This window comes from Salvia hispanica, chromosome 2 (genome assembly GCF_029641045.1).
Source record: "Salvia hispanica isolate PSC_SH4W2 chromosome 2, Shi_PSC_v1, whole genome shotgun sequence".
NCBI classification, from domain to species: domain Eukaryota; kingdom Viridiplantae; phylum Streptophyta; class Magnoliopsida; order Lamiales; family Lamiaceae; genus Salvia; species Salvia hispanica.
The window spans coordinates 15,930,167-15,955,916 of record NC_142693.1 but is presented as its reverse complement, the minus strand read 5'-3'; the positions used below and the strand labels follow the sequence as shown (position 1 = coordinate 15,955,916).

The following is a 25,750-nucleotide window of genomic DNA, read 5'->3' as shown; positions in this document are numbered from 1 at the left end:
AATTACAAAATAAATTAAAAATTGGAAAGAATTCTGACCTTCACGGCAACATTATTTCTGCAACACTTAATGTCCATTTTATAGAACCTGACACGCAAGTCGCACGGACGAGCACAACACGTGTACATATATAGCAAGCTATGCCATCACATTGTGCAATTTCATTTATATGTGAATGGGAAGTGGATTTCCTAAAGATTGGTCGTTAATGACAGATGATGCTAAGATTTGTCAATACGTGACGTTACTTTAGGTGTAGTTCATGTATACTAGTATGTAGTAGTATTTTGTGTCTAGGTGGAGGGAGGATTTTCTTGAATTCTCTATTGAAATTCTTCATTTTTGAGGTTTGTGTTCGTTGAATTTTTAGATCAGAAGCCATGGTGGAGACGCGGCGAAGCTCTTCTGGCTCCAAGCACACACTGACTCATCCCTCACCTGAAGTAAGATTTCGTATGACAAAGCAATAAGGACACTCTTGGTGGTCTCACTGTCAGTTAACGCGATAAAGGAGCTCAAGCTCGACAGTAAGTGCTCAAGTGTTTTGTTGTCAGGTCCGGGAGGTAATATATATTTATACTCGGAATATTTAAGTATGATTTTGACAGCATCTGTTACAAGTCGTGCAGCCACAACTCACCAACTAGGCACATGTGGGAACTATGTTGGTACAAGGGAGGGTTTGCTCTCTTGCATTAGCACTATCTTCGCATTTATTCACTCGCACGATTATGTGCTTTGCACATACGAGCACGCATACTAGTACATATATATACCAATATAAAAAGTATTAACATATACAACTAGTTATGATAAATCTACCAAATGGATTACAACTCTTAAACTTAGCTTCAGCACAAGATAAGCTAAACTTTAAAATCTTAAAGCAAGCAGCAACTTTGATAAGACCATCCTTGACCAGCGAAGCTGCAGTTAACGCGATAGAGGAGCTCGAGCTTGTGGCATTGAATGCTCAAGCAGCTGCCCGAGCTAAGTTAGAGAAGAGAAGCTATGTTGGGGTTTTTATTGATAGAATACAGATTAAGGAAATTGAACAAGCTGCTAAGCATGACCACAACCAAATGTTGCCACGTTGCCCAATTCCTTAATCATGCTTAGCAGCTTGTTCAATTTCCTTAATCTGTATTCTATCATTTATTGTCATTGTTACAATTTTAAGATTAGCATGGAATCTAGCTTCTTGTAAGGTGGACAAATAGACCTGCATTTGTATAAGATGTAAGAAAGCATGCTTTGACTAGGCAGATATAACTCTCCTATTAGGAACTGGCCGTGGCCGGCACACATGCATAATCTCAGTCGGGCCAGCCAAAGATCCTGAGAAGCCGAAGTAGGAGGGACCAAAGAAGGAAGCTAAAGGAAGAAGCCAAGAAATTGCATAATGTGATGGCATTAATATTAGAGATAGGCCAGCATAACTTGCTATATCAGTATATATATATATGTACACATGCTCGTCCGTGCAACTTGTTGTGTCAAGACCTATAAAATATGATTCTTAATACATTTGGTAGATCTAGTATATTTGCTTGTCAATAGAAAAAATTCCAATTACATCTATGTCTATCATGTCATGGGCTTGAGGAGTTGAATACTCAATCTCATGCCCGAGCAACTGCAGCTTCAAAGTTAGAAAAAAGATGCTAAGTTGGGGTTTTTCTTGTCATTGGCACAATTTTAAGATTTACTCTATAAGGTGCTTAGAGAAGAGAATTGTGATTTATTAGCGAATCGAAGACCGAGCATGGAATCATGCTTCTTGTAAGGTGTCATCACCGGAGAAATAGATATATAGTATTTGTGTAAGATGTAGGAAAGCATGCTTGGACAAGGCAGACATATTAACTCTCCTATTTTTTTTATTTGTTTGTACACATATTTTTTACCATGAGATGGTAATTCTCAGTGGAATTGAATTTTAACCCCGCATCATCAGAACCTGAGTTTCTATGGTGAACTACCTTCTCACGAGTAATCCCATCCACCTCTTTCTTGATCAAATCAATTTCTTCAATCAAAGTCCGCGGATCTTGATAGAAGTGAATGCAACTGATTTGTTCATCAACACCAATATCAGTTGCTGAATGATGTCAATTATATAGGACTCAATCACATCCTCAGCTGTATGAGTTGCATCTCCAATATTCATATTGAAATATTCAAAACCTATAAATAATTTACTATACACTTACAAATCACAATAATAAATACTCCGTAATATGTGTGGAAAATAAATAGGTAGCATCTTTCCTAGTTAAAATAAACAATAGAGCTTGCTTAAGCATGTTGAAAAAATCTACTCACCCATCTGGCTTTTGGGTTCTCTTCTTTGGAGGGTTTTTGCTGAATGGTGGAATGTTTTGTCAAAGAACGTAAACACACTGTACCTTCACAAAGGCAATCCTATTTCACTGAACTATCAGGCTGCCATGCCACTAACAAGGCTCACATCGATGAGGGGATAAACGGATGCGAGCCTTGTTAGAAAGTGTTTTCGACGTCATATACTTATTTACTAATAAGCATATGCTATCAAATATTTAACTCAAAATTGTTTCGTATAGTAACTGAATCAAACATTAACTCAGAAAAAATAATTGAAATAAGTTTAAAATTAGAAACAATCAATTACACGTGACACACACATCGCACGGATGCTACACGTGTACATATACATAGAAATATTGAAAGCATTACTATATACAGGTAGGTAGTCAAGACTTAAAAAATAACATATATATTAAGTAGTGATTAATTAAAAACCATATGCTCCCCATATGCAGCTTCTGAAGCTGCTTTTTGGTGCTCATGAGAGTACTTTGTTATGATAAATAATAAAAGTATAAGAAGTAGTGTTTATTGAATAAATATTTACAAATTAAATCGTGACCTTGCAACAAGTGATTCTTTATCTCCTCAAGTTTTCTAGTGTAAAAAATGTGAGGCAAAGACGAGCCATCCTCCCAACTATAATATTAATAGACATTCACTTTGGGGGATGTGACAAATTCTTCCAGTTCATCCTTGTCTTCCACAGTATAAACCTAAGAAACAAAGAAAATGAAAGATGATCTCGGGCAGCGGTTTGAGCATTCACCGTCAAACAGCACCACACCTAGAAAATACGTAGAATCAATTTATTAATTAATTCAATCATTCTAGAGATTCGCGCCTTATGATACTTTTACAATGAATAAAAAGTCATTCAGCCGCAACTCACCAACTAAGGTCAAGGTGAGGTGTCTTCACCGAACAAATAGATTTGTAGTATCTGTGTAACATATAGGAAAGCATGCTTCAACTAGGCAGACATATTACTCTCCTATTAGCTTCTTCACATATCCCACAATTAATGCAACTTTCAGATTTGTAATACATTGGTTTCTTAGAGTTAATGCTTTTGGAGAGTCTTTTTAATTTGAGGTATAATGCTATCTTAAATAACTCTATATGCTAATGCTTTCAATATTGCTACATTGTTCTATATATTAACACGTGTAGCGTCCGTGCAACGTGCATGCCCTGACCAATAAATTGATATTATATATACCGGTTCTTCATTGTACTAGCTAGCATAACCCTAGGTATAATTTTTTCTCAATTAAAAAAAGTAAAGATGAGAAATATATGTCACCTATATGTGCCTAGTTGGTGAGTTGAGGCCGCACGACATGTTAGCTGTCAGTGGCTCTACCTTTGGGGCTGCACCTGCTCGGGCAGCGGCCTGAGCATTAACTGACAGTAAAATGACATTGTAACCTTTTTGGGAACACCTTTTAAGTGCTGGTTTTCATACCACAGGGAACATGATAAATGGTGCTTCCTATATTGATAAGGGAATAAACAAATATTGAATTGAGTAATGCAAACGCAATTGGATGAAAAGGACTTTAATAAAGTAAGACACACAGATTGAATCGAATATATTAAAGTAATGCAAACGCGATAAAGGAGCTCGAGCTCGACAGTAAATGCTCCAGAGTTTTGTTGTCAGGTCCAAGAAGTAATATATCTCCATACTTGGAATATTTAAGTATGATTTTGACAGCATCGGTTACAAGTCATGCGGCCAAAACTCACGCACATGTGGGATATATTTCTCAACTTTATTTTTCTTTAAATGGGGAAACTTTTCTATGTTGGTACAAGGGAGGGTTTGCTCTCCTGCATTAGCACTATCTTCGTATTTCACTTGCACGATTATGTGCTTCGCACGGACGAGCACGCTTACACGGTACATATGTACAATAATATACCAATATAGAAAATCTTAAAGCAAGCAGCAACTTTGATAAGACCATCCTTGACCAGCGAAGCTGCAGTTAACGCAATAGAGGAGCTCGAGCTTATGGCATTGAATGCTCAAACAGCTGCCCGAGCTAAGTTAGAGAAGAGAAGCTAAGTTGGGGTTTTTCTTGTCATTGTTACAATTTTAAGATTAGCATGGAATCGAGCTTCTTGTAAGGAGTCTTCAAGGGACAAATAGGTTTGTATTTGTGTAAGATGTAGGAAAGCACACTTTGATTTGTCATATCTTGCTCCATTATTACAAAAAGGAGATTGAATTGATTATATATATATATAATCCATTCCCTACAATCATTCACTTTTTCTTCTCCTCTCACTCTCTCATTTCTTTCCTATTTCTCCCTCTAGCTTGCACATAATATACTAGTAATAGTATTTGTTGTCATGGTGGAGGGAGTATTTTCTTGAACTCTCAGATTGAAATTCTTCATTTTTGAGGTTTGTGTTTGTTGAATTATTAGATCAGAAGCCATGGTGGAGACGCGGCGAAGCTCTTCTGGCTCCAACCACACACTGACTCATCCCTCACCTGAAGTAAGCTTTCGTATGACAAAGCAATAAGGACATTCTTGGTGGTCTCACTATCAGTTAACGCGATAAAGAAGCTCTAGCTCAACAGTAAATGCTCAAGAGTTTTGTGTTCAGGTCCAGGAGGTAATATATCTCCATACTAGGAATATTACAAGTCGTGCAGCCACAACTAACCAACTAGGCACATGTGGGAACTATGTTGGTACAAGGGAGGGTCTTCTCTCTTGCATTAGCACTATCTTCGCATTTATTCACTCGCACGATTAGGTGCTTCGCACGGACGAGCACGCATACACGTACATATATACACCAATATAGAATGAATTAACATATCCAACTAGTTAAGATAGATCTACCAAATGAATTACAACTCTCAAACTTAAAGCATTAACTAAAACAAATGAATGAAGCCGTAATGATGTAAAAGCAGTATATCTGCCAAATGAATTGCGAAATGTGTTTGATCCTAGTAGCATATCTTGATTAGCTAAACTCGAAATTCTTAAAGCAAGCAGCAACTTTGATAAGACCATGCATCCTTGACCAGCGAAGCTGCAGATAACGCAATAGAGGAGCTCGAGCTTGTGGCATTGAATGCTCAAACAGCTGCCCGAGCTAAGTTAGAGAAGTGAAGCTAAGTTGGGGTTTTTCTTGTCATTGGTACAATTTTAAGATTAGCATGGAATCGAGCTTCTTGTAAGGTGGACAGATCGACTTGAATTTGTATAAGATGTAGGAAAGCATGCTTTGACTAGGCAGAAATAACTCTCCTATTAGGAACTTCGAAAAAAGGAACTTTCCGTGGCCACATAATCTCAGTCGGGCCAGCCAAAGTTCCTGAGAAGCCGAAAAAGGAGGGACCAAAGAAGGAAAAGCTAAGGAAGAAGCCAAGAAATTGCATAATGTGATGGCATTAATATTAGAGATAGGCCAGCATAACTTGCTATATCAGTATATATATATATTTATGTACACGTGCAACGGCACTCCTATTTCACTGCCATGCCACTAACAAGGCTCACATCGATGAGGGGATAAACGGATGTGAGCCTTGTTAGAAAGTGTTTTCGACGTCATATACTCATTTACTAATAAGCATATGCTATCGAATATTTAACTTAAATTGTTTCATATAGTAACTGAATAAAACATTAACTTAGAAAAAATAATTGAAATAAGTTTAAAATTAGTAACAATCAATTACACGTGACACACACATCGCACGGATGCTACACGTGTACATATACATAGAAATATTGAAAGCATTACTATATACAGGTAGGTAGTCACGACTTATAAAATAACTTCATACTACCTCCGTCCCCCAAAATTTTCTACACTTTGACCCGACACAGATTTTAAGAAATGTAATGGAGAGTGAGTTGAAAAAGTTGGTGGGATGTGGGTCCTACTTTTAAAGTATTAGTTTTATAATAAAATGTGAGTAGGAATGAGTTAGTGGAATATGAGGTCCACTGCCAAAAATGGTAAAAGTGAAGTGTATCAAATTTTCAGGGACAAAGGTAGTATATATTAAGTAGTGATTAATAAATAACCATATGCTCCCCATATGCAGCTTCTGAAGCTGCTTTTTGGTGCTCATGAGAGTACTTCGTTATGATAAATAATATAAGTCTAAGAAGTAGTGTTTATGGAATAAATATTTACAAATTAAATCGTGACCTTGCAACAAGTGGTTCTTTATCTCCTCAAGTTTTCTAGTGTAAAAAATGTGAGGCAAAGACGAGCCATCCTCCCAACTATAATATTAATAGACATTCACTTTGGGGGATGTGACAAATTCTACCATTTCATCCTTGTCTTCCATTAGTATAAACCTAAGAAACAAAGAAAATGATAGATGATATCGGGCAGCGGTTTGAGCATTCAGTGTCAAACAGCACCACACCTAGAAAATACGCAGAATCAATTTATTAATTAATTCAATCATTCTAGAGATTCGCGCCATATGATACTTTTACAATGAGTAAAAAGTCACGCAGCCGCAACTCACCAACTAGGGTCAAGGCGTATGTGTAGAATATAAAATTTTCATCTTTAACATTTTTTAATTGAGAAAAAATTATACATGGAGTTATGTTGGTACAAGAGAGGGCTTGCTCTCCTACTTTAGCACTATCTTCACATTTCACTTGCACGATTACGTGCTTTACACATAATTATTTACTTTCATAACTTAACACTTACAACTGCATGCATCATTTCTACACTTCACTTAACATTATATATGGATTATATTTACAAATACACACTACTCAACACACACATACACGACACACACACATACACGTCACACACACACACGCACACCACACACGCACTCACGCCACACACACACTCACGCCACACACACACACACACACTCACGCCACACACACACACACATGAACGTATTCCCACATCCCTTTTATCCCTCTTTCACTCAACCAAGATGCATGAGGGTTCAAGAAGACCGATTAATCGGTTAGAAGAAGAAAAAGAAGAAGAAGAAGAAGAAGAAGAAGAAGAACTCATAAACAAAATACCTTTTTAGAGAAAAACAATCGGTAGAAACAAAGTAGAGACTTGGTTCTTCAAGAATCTTGGCGTTCAAACTCTAAATTCTTCTCAAAGGATGACAAAATATTGGTGTGTGGAAGAAGAAAATTTGAGAGGGTGAGGGGAGGGGGTTTTCGAAAATGTGGGGGCTAGGGTTAGGGGTTTTGGTTCTTATTTATAGAGTCCAATGAGATCTTTAGAATATTTGGTAAGATGTTATTCTCCATAATTAAATAATCAATATTATAGAGTAGGGAAGAAGAAATACCAAAAATAAACTCTAGGGTTCCAAGGCATGCAGGTTTCAAAAATTAGGCTATTTATTTAGCCAAGGTTTTGTTTTGGTATATTTTACGGAGTAGAATAAAATATCACGGAGCAAAATAAAAAAATAAGGATTCTCCCAACTTGGGATGGAAATAGGCGTCCCTATGCTTATTTAAATAAGACATTGATTTTTAATATTGCCTAGAATAAGGTAAGGCAAGATCTCTTGAAGTATGGAAAGATTTGGTAGAATAATTTAATTCTAGGTATGGAAGGAAATCAAATAAGGGATTAACTAAAATAAAATAATTCCTTCCTTCCCACAATAGGTGATTTTCGAAGATCACCAAGAAACAAAGGGGCTCGATTTTTCTCTCTCTTCAAAAGGAAAATAATTGGGTCTTGGATTTAATTTGAATAAATATCCCAAGAATTAAATTAAATCCGAAAAAAATAGAATTCCTCCTCTAAAAACCAAGGGGGTCGAAAATCACAAGAATTTGGGTGGCAAGTATTTTTGAAAATTTTCTCTAATATTCTCACTCACCCTTAAACAAATAATTCACCCCATAAATTAATTAATCACATATGCCACATCACTAAATCAATAAGTTTGACTTTTCAAACTTTCAACGCAAACCCTAGACTCAACTCGACCATATCATCACATGAAATAAATGCATTCTCGATTCCACGTCATCAACAATTAATTCTAGGGCTCTAAAATTAGGGTTCTAAATTCCGAGATGTTACATCCTACCACATTTAAAAAAAAATTCGACCCGAAATTTGGTACCTTTATGGAAAGAGTTCCGGGTATAGTTCTATCATCTTATCCTCGAGCTCCCACGTGGCTTCCTCGGGCCCGTGGTTTCTCCATTGAATTTTCACGAAGGTAGTGGTTTTATTTCTCAAGGTTTGGACCTTTCGATCTAAGATTATCTGGGGCTGCTCCTCGTAGCTCAGATCCGGGCTTACGGCAATATCCTCGTAACGAATCACATGCTTCGGATCGAACACGTATTTTCGCAACTGCGACACATGAAAAACGTTGTGCAAATTCCCAAGGTTGGGCGGCAGTGCTAAACGATAAACTACGGGTCCTACTCCTTCTAGAATTTCGTACGACCCGATAAAACGCGGTTTCAGTTTGCCTTTGACTCCAAAACGCGTTATCCCTTTCGACGGGGATACTTTGAGGAAAACTTTATCACCGGCGTGGAACTGTAAGTCCGTCCGTCGAACGTCGGCGTACGACTTCTGTCTGTCCTGAGCTTCCTTCATTCGCGCGTGGATTTGTCGAACGATTTCGACCATCTCTTCGACTGCATCGAGTCCAAGCGCTCTTCGTTCGCCAACTTCATCCTAGTAGAGCGGAGATCTACACTTTCGCCCATAAAGTGCTTCATATGGCGCCATGCCGATCGTTGCTTGAAAGCTGTTGTTGTAGGCGAACTCGATCAAAGGGAGTGCGGTCTCCCAACTTCCGCCTCGGTCGAGCACCACGGCTCTTAGCATATCCTCGAGAGTTTGTATCATTCTTTCAGATTGTCCATCGGACTGTGGGTGAAAAGCGGTGCTAAAGTTTATGCGTGTTCCGAGCTCGCGCTGTAAACTAATCCAAAATTTCGAGGTAAACTTCGGGTCACAATCAGACGTAATCGTCACTGGAACTCCATGTAATCGTACGATCTCTTGGATGTAGATCCGAGCTAGCCTATCCGATCCATGGGTTACGTGAATTGTTATGAAATGCGCACTCTTGGTAAGTCGATCTATGATCACCTAGATCGCGGTGTTCCCTTTGAGGGTCTTCGGCAATGCCGTCACGAAATCCATAGCGATGTGCTCCCATTTCCACTCGAGTATCGCAAGCGGTTGTAGCTTCCCGTACAGTCGTTGGTGTAAGGCTTTCACCTGTTGGCAGGCTAAGCAACGCTCCACAAAAGCTGCGACATCTTTCTTCATGTTGTTCCACCAAAAGGACTTCTTCAGATCCTGGTACATCTTTGTGCTCCCGGGGTGAGCAGTGTATGGGGTTTCGTGGGCTTCGCTCATGATCTCGTTCTTGAGTCCTTCGTCATTCGGCACGCATAGTCTCCCTTCAAAGGTGAGAGCGTTCTCACTTCGACTCGAATCTCCTCTAGTCTCACATCTATTCGTTGTGCTGCAACGATCCTCGTTCTTAGATCAGGTTCTACTACTAACGCGGCGATTCGACCCTTCACGGTTTCGGGTGTTCTAACTACTTCTATCCGCAGCTTACTCAACTCTCGCACTAGGCTTTCCTCTGCTGTCAGAAAGACAGCGAGTTGCGAATGGTCTCTACGGCTTAAAGCATCTGCTACTACGTTTGCCTTGCCAGGGTGGTAGTTGATACCACAATCGTAGTCCTTCACCAGCTCGAGCCATCTCCGTTGTCGCATGTTCAGGTCCTTCTGCTCGAAGAAGTACTTCAAACTCTTGTGATCCGTAAAGATTTCACACCTAACTCCGTAGAGATGGTGCCTCCAAATCTTTAGGGCATGCACTACAGCGGCTAACTCTAAATCGTGGGTGGGGTAGTTCAACTCGTGCGGTTTCAATTGTCGTGACGCGTAAGCGATCACCTTATTGTTCTGCATCAACACACATTCTAATCCGACCTTCGAAGCGTCGGTGTAAACTACGTAATTCACTCCAAGCTCTGGCACAGCTAACACTGGTGCGGTGGTCAGTTTCTCCTTCAAAAGTTGAAAGCTCGCTTCACACTCCGGCGTCCAATTCACCTTGATTCCTTTCTTGAGCTGATGGGTCATCGGTCTCGCTATCTTGGAGAACCCTTCTATGAACCTTCGGTAGTATCCTGCCAAGTCCAGGAAACTCCGAATCTCGTTCGGCGTTGATGGCGACTTCCACTGTTGCACCGCCTCAACCTTGGCGGGGTCCACTCGGATTCCTTCTGCTGACACGATGTGGCCTAAAAAGTTGACTTCCTTCAGCCAGAATTCACACTTGCTGAATTTGGCATACAACTTCTCCTTCCTCAACGTCTCCAGCGCGATTCGCAAGTGCTCCGCGTGCTCCTTCTCGTCCTTCGAGTAGACTAAGATATCATCTATGAATACTAAGACGAATGTATCTAGGTACGGGTGGAAAACTCGGTTCATCAAGTCCATAAACACTGCTGGGGCATTCGTCAGACCGAACGGCATCACAACGAACTCATAGTGACCATATCTGGTACGGAATGCAGTTTTGGGGATATCCTCCTTCCGCACTTTCAGCTGGTGGTATCCTGACTTCAGATCCATCTTGGAAAACACTCCGGCTCCTCGGAGTTGATCGAACAGGTCGTCTATCCTTGGCAATGGGTACTTGTTCTTGAGGGTCAATTTGTTCAACTCTCTATAGTCGATACACATTCTCATTGACCCGTCTTTCTTCTTAACGAAGAGCACCGGTGCGCCCCATGGCGAAACACTGGGCTCTTGTAGCTGTATCTTTAGTTCCTTCAATTCCCTTGGCGTCATTCGGTATGGTGCCTTGGACACAAGTGCAGCTCCTGGTTCGAGATCGGTCGTGAATTCCAGTTGTCGATCTGGCGGCGGTCCTGGTAACGCTTCGAGGTAAAAAGTCAGGAAAAAAATCTCGTACGGTAGCGACGTCTTCGATCCTTCTTTCCTCCTTCTCCTCTCCGTGGAGATAGACAAGGTAGGTGGGGCGTCCTTTCTTTATCATCGCGGTGGCTTGTAGCGCAGTGATTATGGCGGTTCGCCGGTTCATCGAGATTCTGTGGTATACGATGGGTTCCTTATTCGGGGCGTGTAGGGATATTTGCCTCTCGTCAAAACGAATCGTCGCAAAGTTCGCGGTCAACCAGTCCATTCCTAAGATTACGTCGACATCTCTCATCGCCATAACTCGCAGATCGTAAGCGACTAACTTAAGTTCTCCTAGTACGATTTCTACATTCGAGCAAGTTCGGGAAATTTCTATAACACGACATTCGATTTCCTAGCTGCTCGATATAAGCAGTTCGTAAATGTGAAATATTTCTCGTCTCGTTCTATTGGTCATGTCTACACCTCTTGTTGGTGTATCATTTCAGCGCGTGTCTGTCTGTAGAATTTATTTCCCACGTGTATCTTAAAAGGTTTAAGCTTTCACCTTCCCTTGTCGTGTCGCATCAAGAACTCAGAGTATGTATTAAGAATTCAACTTTTAATCAAACAGTCTTAACTTGGATATGGGCCGATTTCAATTCGAAGAAGCACCACAAAATGTCTTTCATCGGAAAGGCTCCAAACTTTATCAAGGAAACAAGAATAACATCTCTAGCTCGACACTTTCAAATCTCATCATTGACAATTGGTCTGAAACTGAGCGAGGACTAAGTTCCACTGAACATAACTCGTCCATTCTGAGAATTAAAAGTTTAGAGGTATCAAGAAAACCCATAGAGCTTGAGAATTTAATTCTGATGAGAGCTCGAAAGAACATGGGATGGGTCATGAAAACAGGGTGAAACCTATTCTGATGTACTTGTAAAATTATGATTCTTCCTATAAGTAGGTTTCAAGGAATGATCACACAGTAGCATTGAAAGAGGGCAGTTCCGCAAGAAAGGACATGGGACAGTTGCACAGCAAGATGAAAGATACTTAGAAGAAAATAGAACGGACAAGTAGGTTCACGCAATAAGGTAGAAAAGATTAGAAGTGGCTCAGTGCAAGATAAAATAATAAAAGGTGCGAATTCCCCATAGAATCTCAAAATGTGGTCTCAAAGGGGTCTCAGTACAACGAACGAAAAGGAGTAACACAAATGCGAAAGTAAAATGGTAAGGTGAATAAAAGCTTTAGAAATCTCAAATCCCATATCAGACTGCCCGATCAAAATTTGCAAAAATTTCGGACAGCAGTTATTGATCAAACATGTCAATGCCTAAAACAACCAGTCGCGTCAGAACCTAGAAATATAGACAAATGTCATGAAGTTGCACTAATAATGGTTTAACGGGTTTGTTGAGGGCAACTCAAAGTGATTGGAACCTTTCAGAACCAATAAGGAAGAAGAGAACATGATAGCCTTAACTTGGTGCTGAAGAAAGAAAAATCATTGAGTGTGAAACAATATATGTAGTGAAACTGAGCTAAAAAGAATTTCACTTCTGCCAAAAAGAGATCTTGCCACAAACATGGTTACAAAATAAAGGGGTGAACCAAAGTTCCAAGAAGAATATTCCATCCTTTGAAGAAAAACAAGTCTGGAGATGTGATCACACTGAAGGTCATAACTACAAACAACTTTAGGAATGAAGTTCAATGACGGAAGCTCACAAAACCAAATATCGTTCTTACGAATTTGAAGAATACTACTCAAGCAAGAGATCCAAGGTTACAAGGGCAAACACAAATTTCACGCCAAGTGAGTCATGACTCGATATAGGAAAAGAAATAATAGGTATCACTTGCAAATTGTGAGTCAAACGAGGTGTTTAAATAGATAAGGGTTCATGGTTATTCAAAACGTCCCGAAAAGAACTTAGGATCCAAGTAAGTACTGTTGATTTAAGAATCGGTCATTCTAACTACGAAGGTCGCACTCCCTCGTACAACTCTCCCGAGCCTGATCATGGTAACGTCGTTCTATGAAACCGTGGATTCCAAGTCGGGATTCATCGTATCGTCGAAAATAACTATTTTTGATGGTCGCATCTTCAAAGTCTTCTTCTCGCCGTGTCACATAGTCTTTTCGATTGCCATTATACACGTGGTCTTAATGTGTCGTAAACATCGTCGTATTTGTGTCGCGTCGCCACTTTGGCATGGCATGCAAGACTACATAGTTTTATTAGATCTTGGGTATGATCTCGCCATTGTAAGGGTACACCAAGGCTCGAAGTATCCTTATTTTTGTTGGTTCTATCACTCAGGAAAGTGATACTGCAGTTGTCAACCTACAACTAAGTTCTAGCACGTTCAGTCTGGCCTACTTCTTAGGCACTCTATAATTTCAAGCATAGCTTGGAGTCTTATACTAGTCATCCCGCGTTTCTACTGTTGATATAAGCGTTGTGATCGTATAACTAAGTCATGCTAGGTTCCAAGTAGTCTAGATCTAAGCATCGCAACATTTCAACATAAATCTCACGTAATCACATTCGCAACAAAGTTCAAAAGTTCCCCATTACCAAACAAACTTCATCCATATATTGCACAATTAACAAGTTTATTTGAATAGCATATTTCACCACATAAATCATTTGATGTTCCATAGCATATCAAGCAACGTATATTAATATATGTAAAGATTAGCACTTAATCAATGCATCATCCACCAAAATCGCATTTCCAACTTCATTTCATGTCCATCTATTTCACAATCACATAATTGCAACTACACATGCGTCATACTTCGCCTTCACAATTTCAAAATCATGTATTTTTCAACCAAATATGCATTAAAAATTTTGCCTTCCAAGTAATCAACATGTACGTCCTTCAAGTTAAACTTGCAGTTTGTATATGTAATAACAAATCTCAACATCAAGCAACACGTGTTCACAATCATACCTCAATATGTGATACATCATGCCTCATTATTAAACAGAAGCAATTACACATTTGCATAGTGTCTCCCGTTTCATATCTTCACCACATTTTCCAAAATCCATAGTATTTACTTCATATTTCACATAGGAGTTGCTTCGTAGCAGCCAAGTAATCACATTTCACATTTCACAATTTCACAAACTCGCATACAATACTTGACATATCACCATTCGGGAAGCATCGCTTCACAATCACACCATATATCCAATTTCTAAGGCATGCTTTTCACAAAGAAATACATTTTCCACCGAAATTTTCAAGAGCATAAAGTTTCAATCATAAATCATAGTCATACATTGTACCTCTTTCTTCGTGGTTGAACAGGACGAGTTGCGGTGTTGAGCCTTCCATATTTAGTTCATTAGTATAAGAGCACAAGGATAAATTTCTCAACTTTGAACAAAGACTCTTGGGTCTAGAGCGGAAAGAAACTGAGGCTCTGATACCAACTGTAACAGCCCGCCCTCCTAGGGTACAATAAATGCGGCGGCTGCTACCCAAACCGACTCTAAAGAAGTAAACATAGGCTAGGGTTTCATTTAAAGAGTATTGACCAAAAGAATTGAAAGAATTATCAGAGTATTTAAAGCAACAACTTAACCTAGAAGTTTAAAAGAAAAAGAAAGGTATCATAAATGACGATCAAAATATCTTAAGAGTACGACATAACATCCAAGACAAGGTCACAAGAAAAGGCTAAGGCCTCAAACCGAAGGCAAGATGCAAAGGTTCCAAAAACGAATTCCAAAGTATATCAAAATTCAGCGGAAGACGACCAAGAGAAAGAATAGCTATGTATGAAGACACAACTATGCTTGAAGTTCATAACCACCATCTTAATTAATTAATCAGCTCAACACCCGCCACCACTCGCCATCGTTCAACCTGCACATAAGGAAAACACATGCAGGGCCGAGTATTTTGAAATACTCAGTGAGCTCATTGCCAAAACATTTTATGAGTTATGCCACCCTTACCAAGTGAACTCGAGTTTTAAGCAGTTAAGAGAAACATCACGAGTATCACAAAATATATTTTCATAGACTGGCCAGTCAAAATAATCTCCCATTTTCTCATCAAAATAACAATCACAACATTCGATGGTGCGACAAAAGTGTGGCAAACTTTTCGCCCACGAGACCGGCCGACTAGCAAGGACGGCTTCCGATCCCCTCGTGTACACAACCTGGTAGGGCTTGCGGCCCATACTCAGACCCGAATTCGTATAAGCATATCCAATATCACATTAAAATAAACTATCACATTAAAATAAACATAGGCATGGCATAACAGTTAAACCACCCTTATAACACCAAACAACATTTTGATAAAATAAAAGTGAGTTTTTAGAGTAAAGCCCACCTCGACTGTTTAGTTTTCAAGTAGTGTCGCTTTTCCGTTATCCGGCTTCGCAACCAAAGTTTCACCTTTTAATCACATAGGCACATATCACAAATTAGGTTCAATACTACTCTTACTCATGCATGTCTCAATACTTCTTTTCCCTTTTCCATTGATTTATCTTATCATTACTAATTAATCAAGATCATGTTTATCTCACAAGATTATTTAGCCATCAAATACACACTACTCAACACACACATACACGACACACACACACACATACATGTCGCACACACGCACGCACGCCACACACGCACTCACGCCACACACACTCTCACGCCACACACACACACACATGAACGTATTCCCACATCCCTTTTATCCCTCTTTCACTCAACCAAGATGCATGAGAGTTCAAGAAGACCGATTAATCGGTTAGAAGAAGAAGAAGAAGAAGAAGAAGAAGAAGAAGAAGAAGAAGAAGAAGAAGAAGAAGAAGAAGAAGAAGAACTCATAAACAAAATACTTTTTTAGAGAAAAACAATCAGTAGAAACAAAGTAGAGACTTGGTTCTTCAAGAATCTTGGCGTTCAAACTCTAAATTCTTCTCAAAGGATGACAAAATTTGGTGTGTGGAAGAAGAAAATTTGAGAGGGTGAGGGTGAGGGGAGGGGGTTTTCGAAAATGTGGGGGCTAGGGTTAGGGGTTTTGGTTCTTATTTATAGAGTCTAATGAGATCTTTAGAATATTTTGTAAGATGTTATTCTCCATAATTAAATAATCAATATTATAGAGTAGGGAAGAAGATATACCAAAAATAAACTCTAGGGTTCCAAGGCATGCAGGTTTCGAAAATTAGGCTATTTATTTAGCCAAGGTTTTGTTTTGGTATATTTTACGGAGTAGAATAAAATATCACGGAGCAAAATAAAAAATAAGAATTCTCCCAACTTGGGATGGAAATAGGCGTCCCTATGCCTATTTAAATAAGGCATGGATTTTTTATATTGCCTAGAATAAGGTAAGGCAAGATCTCTTGAAGTATGGAAAGATTTGGTAGAATAATTTAATTCTAGGTATGGAAGGAAATCAAATAAGGGATTAACTAAAATAAAATAATTCCTTCCTTCCCACAATAGGTGATTTTCGAAAATCACCAAGAAACAAAGGGGCTCGATTTTTCTCTCTCTTCAAAAGGAAAATAATTGGGTCTTGGATTTAATTTGAATAAATATCCCAAGAATTAAATTAAATCCGAAAAAAATAGAATTCCCCCTCTAAAAACCAAGGGGGTCGAAAATCACAAGAATTTGGGTGACAAGTATTTATGGAAATTTTCTCTAATATTCTCACTCACCCTTAAACCAATAATTCACCCCATAAATTAATTAATCACATATGCCACATCACTAAATCAATAAGTTTGACTTTTCAAACTTTCAACGCAAACCCTTGACTCAACTCGACCATATCATCACATGAAATAAATGCATTCTCGATTCCACGTCATCAACAATTAATTCTAGGGCTCTAAAATTAGGGTTCTAAATTCCGAGATGTTACAGATGGTTTGTAGGAATGGATGAAATCTCCATCGACCTAAGGGGAAAGATTTTAACTGTGATTGGAACAGTTGAGTCTGTATCCATGGCCCACATAATCTCAGAAAGAGGAACCAAAGAAGGAAGAAGAAAGAGGCTAAGAAGGAGGAAGTCAAGGAAGAAGCAAAAAAAGGAAGAGCCTAAAAAGAGGAGGAAGAAAAGAAGCCGGAAATGATGCAGATGATCAGCACTGCATTGCCGTATTGGCCATACTTGACCACTTACTACCCAGTGAAGAAACCTAACAAAAATATCTACAACATGTATTATATTTCTTTAAAATGGATAAAAATTAATTTTTGATTTCAAAGCAACTTTGTAAGACCATCCTTGACCAGTGAAGTGAAGCTGCAGTTAACGCGATAGAGGAACTCGAGCTTGTGACATCAAACCACTGACAGCTAAAATGTAGTGCTGACCCGACTATTGCTGTCTTAATTAACTCTATATGTTACTGCTTTTCTATATATATATTGCTATGTTATTATAAATATGTACATGTGTAGCGTCTGTGCAACGTGCGTGGCGTGCAAGGAACTATAAAATGATAAGTTACACTATAAACTTACTAGTAGTTGATATTTACTCTCTTCATCTCAATTCTCAAAGCAAGTGTGAATCAGACTCCAGACTCGCATCTCCTAGTGGCATATCTTAATCTCAAAGCCAAACTCGAAAATCTCAAAGCAAGCAGCAACTTGATAAGACCATCCTTGACTAGCAAAGCTGCAGTTAACGCGATGGAGGAGCTCGAGCTTGTGGCGTTGAATGCTCATAGCGCTGCCCGAGGTGGTGCAGTGCATCCCCAAAGACAGAGAAGAGAAGCTAAGTTGGGGTTTTTCCTTGTCATTGGTACAATTTTAAGATTAGCATTACAAGGAGCACAGAGAAGAAAGATGTGATTTATGGGCGAGGCGTAGAGAAGAGAAATGTTGTATTTGTAATACATTTGATTTCTTTGAGTTAATGCTTTTGGAGAGTCTTAATTTAGGGTATAATTCTATTATAACTCACTCTATATGCTAAAGCTTTCAATATTGCTACATTGTTATAAATATGTACACGTGTAGTGTCCGTGCGACGTATGTGTCTGGATCAATAAATATGAGAAATATATCTCACCCATGTGCCTAGTTGGTGACTTGTGGCAGCACTACATTTTATCTGTCAAGCACGAGCTCCTATATCGCGTTAGCTGACAACGAGACCACTAAGAATGTCCTTATTGCTTCGTCATACATACATTTCAAGTGTCAGAAGCTTACTTCAGGTGAGGGATCAGTCAGTGTGTGCTTGGAACCAGAACAGCTTCGCCGTGTCTCCACCATGGCTTCTGTCTAACAATTGAACGCATACAACCTTAAATATCAAGAATTTCAATCGACAATTTAAAGAAAATCCTCCCTCCACCAAGATAAAAAAATAATACTACTAGTATATTAAGTGCAAGCTAGAGAGAAATAGGAAAGAAATGAGAGAGTGAGAGGAGATGAAAAAAGGGAATGATTGCCGGAAATAGATAATATATTCATAGGCAATTTCCTTTTGCAAGTTATGACTAAAAGAGTAAGAAATCGATTATTTTTAGTATGATAGAAAGAGCAAGAAATCTCCTTAACAAATATATGTATGCGTGCTCTCCCGTGCGGCTTGAGTGTCAAGACCTATAAAATTGAACATAAATTTTTTCAAGACACAAATTGAACCTCTCTTTCTGTCTCTCTATCAGCAATTGTTGGGGATTTATGGGCTGCAGTAGTCGACAACAAAGCATTAATTAAGAGGCTCTCTCTCATCTCATGGGCTTGAGGTATTGAATCAATCTGTCAATGAAACCATTGTTTGTGAATTGTTATGCATTAGTATAGGGTTATTTATTGATCACTACGTACTGTGGTGTTAGTTACCATTATTTATTAAAAAATTAATGATTAATTTGTTTATTTTTCAGTATGTGTTTTAAATATATGAATTGGATTAGGATACACAAAAGTTAAATTTTCACTATACTGATCAACACATTTTTATTTTTATACCCAGCATATTAATATAGAGAGCAATAAGTTGGAGTGGAAAAACTATCAATAAAAGGCGCCATCAAGTAATGCAAAATTTACTTAGCTATTGTGAAGTTATAATATTTTCCTAATTCAAGGATTCAACTTTAAGTATGGGTTATTATGAAATCTAAGCATTAATTTATTTTAAAATATACATAGAAATAAATAAAATCCAATTTTTGTTATTAAAAATCTATTTATATAAATTCAAATAAAATTTTAAAATTGGGCAAAATGATTCCTACTCGCATGTTCGGCTAGTGGGCATCACACTCGCTTGTCATTGGTTGTAGAGGGTGGGGCGTGAGCAGTGATGTCCCGTGCAATGTCTCTGCAACGCGTTCCGTGATATCTCATACCATGGGATGGAACCCACCATGGCCCTTGTTGATGATGCCATTAGCAACCTCATTCCTTGGCCATTCTTTAACTACACCACAACCCACTTGTCTCGTCGTGACGAGCTTATACAATTATACGTACCCGCTGACCGCTATTGACGCTCTTATGTTCAAGTCACAATTCACCTCAGTTTAGCCATATGTTTGGGGTGGTAAGCATGTTATATTCCAGAGTAGTACAGAATAACTTCATCAATTTAATCATAAAATTTCCTCATAAATAACATCACAAACATGGAGATCAATAAGTTTATAGTTTTGAATCAATTTGTTGACTATATAAGAATATCAATAAGTAGGATACTATATAAAAAAACATTTTAATTGCAAATCAATACATTTACTAGTACACCCTTATAAGGAAAATAAATCTTTATTATTAATACACCTTGCATGAATAACAATACAAACATTATTGTTAGAAAATAATGTAACAGAATAATCAAACAACCATCATATATCAAACAAGTTGGCAGTTACAGCAGAATACATCTCAATTCCCTTTCTTAGTCCACTTGGCTTGCAACGGCGGAATGCTCTGTTCATTCTTGAAGAAATTCGTTGGATCAACAACTGTTTTCACCCGAACAAGACGATCAAAATTATCCTTGTAATATGACTTCCCCCAAATGCTTGCGCGTGCGTAACTTGTCTTCCCATTAGGTTTATTCACTCCAATATCGAGATCTCTGTAGTTGTAGTAGGCTTCCCTGGGCGAGCTCGAGACATAAGGAGTCATGTATTGATAATACCTGCGGCTCCAGCTTATGTATCTGTCCGCGTCCGCAGCCTCAGAGTTTTGCCAGTAAGTCAAGCCGGCAAGTTTGTAGAGTGCACCGGCTCTGTGAGGAAATGGAGTTTCCGATTCTGATATTGCATCCATTCTTCCACCATACGGCACCATGTAGTATGTCGTCTCGTCTGCTTCTGGTTCACGCAACATAGTCACCATGCCTTCAATCGCGTTCAGAGGAATGGGTGTCCTTATATAATCCGACTTGGCTTTGAGCTGCCTCAGACCGGCCTGAGTCCGGTTGAGCAAAGTATCAAGTGGAGTTATTGGCATTTGGTTGCTAAATAAGGTGGATTCGATCCAGCTCATTTCTGTGCAGTCTTCTCTCACTAGCCCTAACTCGGGAAAGATTTCTTGCATGTATGAAACTAATCTGTCGGCACCGCCAAGGAAAACTGAGAAGAAATTAACTTGGACCGTGGAGTTCACCCTGAATACGATAACTCCTACGAACAAATCTTTGTCCGCTCGAGGAGCCACATATTGCCAGCGATGCCACAACGCAGAGCCGTTCTGTTTTTCCACATTCCTCGTGATTGAGAAAACAGTGACTGTTTCTGGAACATCCACCAGTTGGACCTTCCAGGCAGTGATCACACCAAAGCTGGCACCTCCGCCGCCTCTGATGGCCCAGAATAGATCCTCTCCCATTGATTTTCTGTCGAGGATTCTGCCATTGGCGTCGATTATTCTTGCATCTATGACGTTATCTCCAGCGAGGCCGTATTTTCTCAGCATTGTGCCGTAGCCTCCTCCACTGTAGTGGCCACCGACACCAACTGTAGTGCAAATAGCCCCGGGAAACCCTAAAGTGGAGCTCTTTTCCGCAATCTTGTAGTATACGATTCCCGTCGTCGCACCGGTCTCAATCCATGCCGTTTTCTCATCCACGTCGACAGTAACTTCGCTGAGATTGATCAAATCGATGACCACGAACGGGACATGGGAGACATAAGACAGTCCCTCCATGTCATGGCCGCCGCTTCTTGTTCTGATTTCCAGACCACTTTTCCTGGCGCAGCGTACGACTGGCGGGATCTGGGATTCGTGTTCTGGGGTTATGATCACTTGCGGTTTAGGAGTGGATTCCGACGCAAATCTAGGGTTTCGGATGGAGAATTGGAGGATGGAAGTGTAAGATGAGTTTGCATGAGTGTAGACATCATTTGAAATGGAGGAGTAGTTTGTTGTTTTGGAGAGACATTGAAGAAAGTTGTCTTGCTTATCAGCAATAGCTACTGATGAGCATGACAAGATGAGGAGAATAAGATGAGAGAAAAATAGATGAGATGAATTTGAAGGAGTTTTCATGGTTTATGATTATGAAAATATGAGTTTGTGATTGTGTTGTTTGAGAAGCATGCATTGTAACCTATTTATAGGAACATTAAGGTTTGACATAATCCTCATATCATAGCATATTAAAAGTCAACCGTCTCAATGGCTGCTTTATTTGAAATTCTTCTTCAATAGTAAAAGTATTTTTTATATATATTAATGTGCCATTCTTTAGATTCTATTGTCTGTTTTATTCTGAGAGGAAATATAAAAGTATTTTGATCAATTATAAATAAATTCCTTGTAATTGAGAGTTCAATTCTGAGTCCCTTGCCAATGAATTAAGGTGCTCTCTTCTTGGTATGCTTAATTAATTAAGCAAATTGAATGGCCAAATTCAAGTTGCTGAATACTTTTAGATAAGTTTAATACCAATTCCAAGTCATGCATGCTGATTATGTGGATTCAGTAATAGGTTTGACTTTCAATCGGCCAACAATTTGAATGGCTGAGACGCGGCGTCATTTGAGAGCGTTTACAATATTCACATATACCGTGTTCGGCTATTCGAGATTGAATTTATTTGAGATTAATTTTTTCATAGAGATTACATCAATTAAGGTTGTGACTAGCGTGGAGTGGATTCCTTCGACAAACTCTAATTAGCTCAGTTCAGTATCATGGAATTGAGTTTGTGAAATTGGAATTTCAGCTTTCAATTCAAAATTCAAAATTGGTATTACAAATATTTGAATTTGGTTATGATATTCAATCTCGTAAATTTAATTATTAAATTTAATCTTTCAAATTAAACGGATCAAAACAAATTCTACTTGCTGTCCATAAAAATAAAAATGTTTTCACTAATTGAAGAAACAGAAATATTGTCAACTTGACCGATGTTAAAATGTCAGAGGACCTAGATAATTATGACTTGACTTGGTTCATGAAATAGCAAAGAGCAACCATGACTTCGTCATAAATTTAATACTAGTATATCCAAATAAGTGGAGTAAGAATGAAAAAGGTATCTCTTTATTTACACATTTAAAAGTCAATTACACTTCTGTTTCCTCTTTGATCGTGTTATTTATAAGTATTTTGTAATTGTCAAATGTCAATGGTTAAGTATGCATGTTTGATAAGTTAGTAATATCAAGATAGAGAATTATATATGGACATTTTTAATTGTTTGATATCATAGTTAAGCTTAACTCAAAGCCCAATATAAGACCATGGCCCTATTTAATCTTATCAAAATTATAACATTAACCTTGTTTATGTATCTCACCAATTTGTCAAGTTAAGCCATATTATTTAATATACAATACAAATTTAGATAATTTCTTTTTTATCAAACAACAACGGAAAAAAAATCATATCTTTGCATATCTTGACATGAAGTCCGTATTTATTATCTTGTTTTACATATCTTCTCATATCTCATCTTTTGTATCAAACGACATATAATACCTTTTAGAACTTACATTTTATATTTTGTTAATTACTAGGTAGTACTAAATATACATTAGTAGAATGTAAAGCTTTTTTAATCTTCAATTTTCAATAATGAATATTACTTTGAGTTTATTGTCTAATAAAAAAGGGTTTAAATTTGAAATTATTAATGGGAATAAATTAATAAAATAGTGAAACTAACAAATATTTGTCAAAATAGTTTAAGGAGAGAGATCAAAAACTGCAACCTCCTGCACTTAAGAAAGAGATTTGAGGTTATCCACACTCCTTTATTTTTTATGGCCTTATGGGTCTCATTTCTACATAAAAAAACACACCCCCACCCATTTCTTTCCTTAAATATTCATGTGATCCACTTTTTGTATTTTTAAATATTTCTCATTTCAATTATTTATTATGTATTCTATTTAAATTATTATTTTTATTTATATGGGATTTATTTAAAATAAAATATTCACAAGAATATGAGAGCCAACTATCCCACACAAGACACAACATAATATTACCTCATATTTTTATTAGTTAATTAACAAAGAACCATATAATGGACTCATTAACAATGTTTCCGTCCTACTTCATGGTACAAGCCTCGACCTGCTCCGCTCAAACGACAAGCAATGGGAACTCTGTTTTAAGCTTCGACATTTGAAATGTATGTATGACAAAGCCATTAGGACATCCGCTGCCCGAGCAGGTGCAATGCAGCCCCAAAGTTAGACTCAATGACAGCTAAAATGTAGTGCGGCCACAACTCACCAACTAGGCACATGGTGAGATATATCTCTCATCTTTACTTTTTTTAATTGAGAAAAAATATACCTAGGGTTATGGTAGTAGTACAATGAATGACCAGTATATACAATATCAATTCATTGGTCAGGGCATGCACGCTGCACGGACGCTACACGTGTGACGCGTACATATATATAGAAAAATGTAGCAATATAGAAAAGCATTAGCATATACAGTTGGTTAAGATAGCATTATAGCTCAAATTAAAGACTCTCCAAATGTATTACAAATATCAAAGTTGCATTAATTCGGGGATATGTGAACCTAATAGGAGAGTTATGTATTACTAATCAAAGTATGTTTTCCTACATCTTACACAAATACAAACCTATTTGTCCGGTGAAGACACCTTACAAGAAGCTTGATTCCATGCTCGGTCTTTGATTCTCTCATAAATCACAATTCTCTTCTCTATAATGCTAATCTTAAATTTGTACCAATGACAAGAAAAACCCCAACTTAGCTTCTCTTCTCTATCTTTGGGGATGCACAACACCAGCTCGAGCTCCTCCATCGCATAAACTGCAGCTTCGTTAGTGAAGGATGGTCTTATCAAAGTTGGTGCTTGCTTTGAGATTATCGAGTTTAGCTTTGAGATCAAGATATGCCACTAGGAGATGCGAGTCTGGAGTCTGATTCACACTTGCTATGAGAATTGAGGTGAAGAGAGTAAATATCAACTATTAGTAAGTTTAATAGTGTCTATCATTTTATAGGTCCTTGCACACCACGCACGTTGCACGGACGCTACACATGTACATATTTATAATCACATAGCAATATATATATATATATATATATATATATATATATAGATAGATAGATAGGGAGATGATCAAAACAAGTATGTGTTTAAATCCAAAAATGCAGCCCAAATCTTGGCCCTAGGATTAGATGATCTAATGGTCAATAATTAACCCAAAACACGGAAGGTCATAATTAAGTAGTTTTAGGTCATATTATAAGATTTGGATTTATGTCATGTTAAGATCATTTTAGGTCATGCTATGCTTTGTTAGCATGACCTAAAAATAAACTAACTATGACCTAAAAATGTCTTACGTATGACCGTGTTCTGCATTTCTGTATTTAAATCTGGTCTTCATAGATCAAAACCCTATATATATATATATATATATATATATAGAAAAGCAGTAACATATAGAGTTAACGGTTTAAATGTTAACATATAGAGTTAACGGTTTAAAGGTAGCAACAGTCAGGTCAGCACTACATTTTAGCTGTCAGCAGTTAACGGTTTGATGTCACAAGCTCGAGTTCCTCTATCATGTTAACTGCAGCTTCGCTGGTCATGGTCTTACAAATTTCCTTTGAAATCAAAAATTAATTTTTTTTCCATTTTAAAGAAATAATACATGTTGTAGATTTTTTTTGTGAGGTGTCTTGACTGGGTAGTATGTGGTCAAGTATGGCCTATACGGCAATGCAGTGCTGATCATCTGCATCATTTCCAGCTTCTTTTCTTCTTCCTTGACTTCACCTTTTTCTTTGCCTCTTCCTTCTTTGGTTCCTCCTTCTGAGATTATGTGGGCCATGGATACAGGCTCAACTGTTCCAATCACAGTTAAAATCTTTCCCTTTATGTCGATGGATATTTCATCCATTCCTACAAACCATCGCTTAAAGCTTACGAGATAGCGATTTCCTAGCCTCTGATTTGATGGCAATGCATTACATAAATGTACAAGTGTAGCTAGCG

The 25,750-nt window shown here is 38.1% G+C and overlaps 1 pseudogene; it reads right to left on the bottom strand.

Annotated features, from left to right (window-relative positions):
- Positions 1-20,165: 20,165 nt before the first annotated feature.
- On the bottom strand, positions 20,166-21,805 carry LOC125224090 (tetrahydroberberine oxidase pseudogene; annotated as a pseudogene).
- Between the last annotated feature and the right edge of the window lie 3,945 nt (positions 21,806-25,750).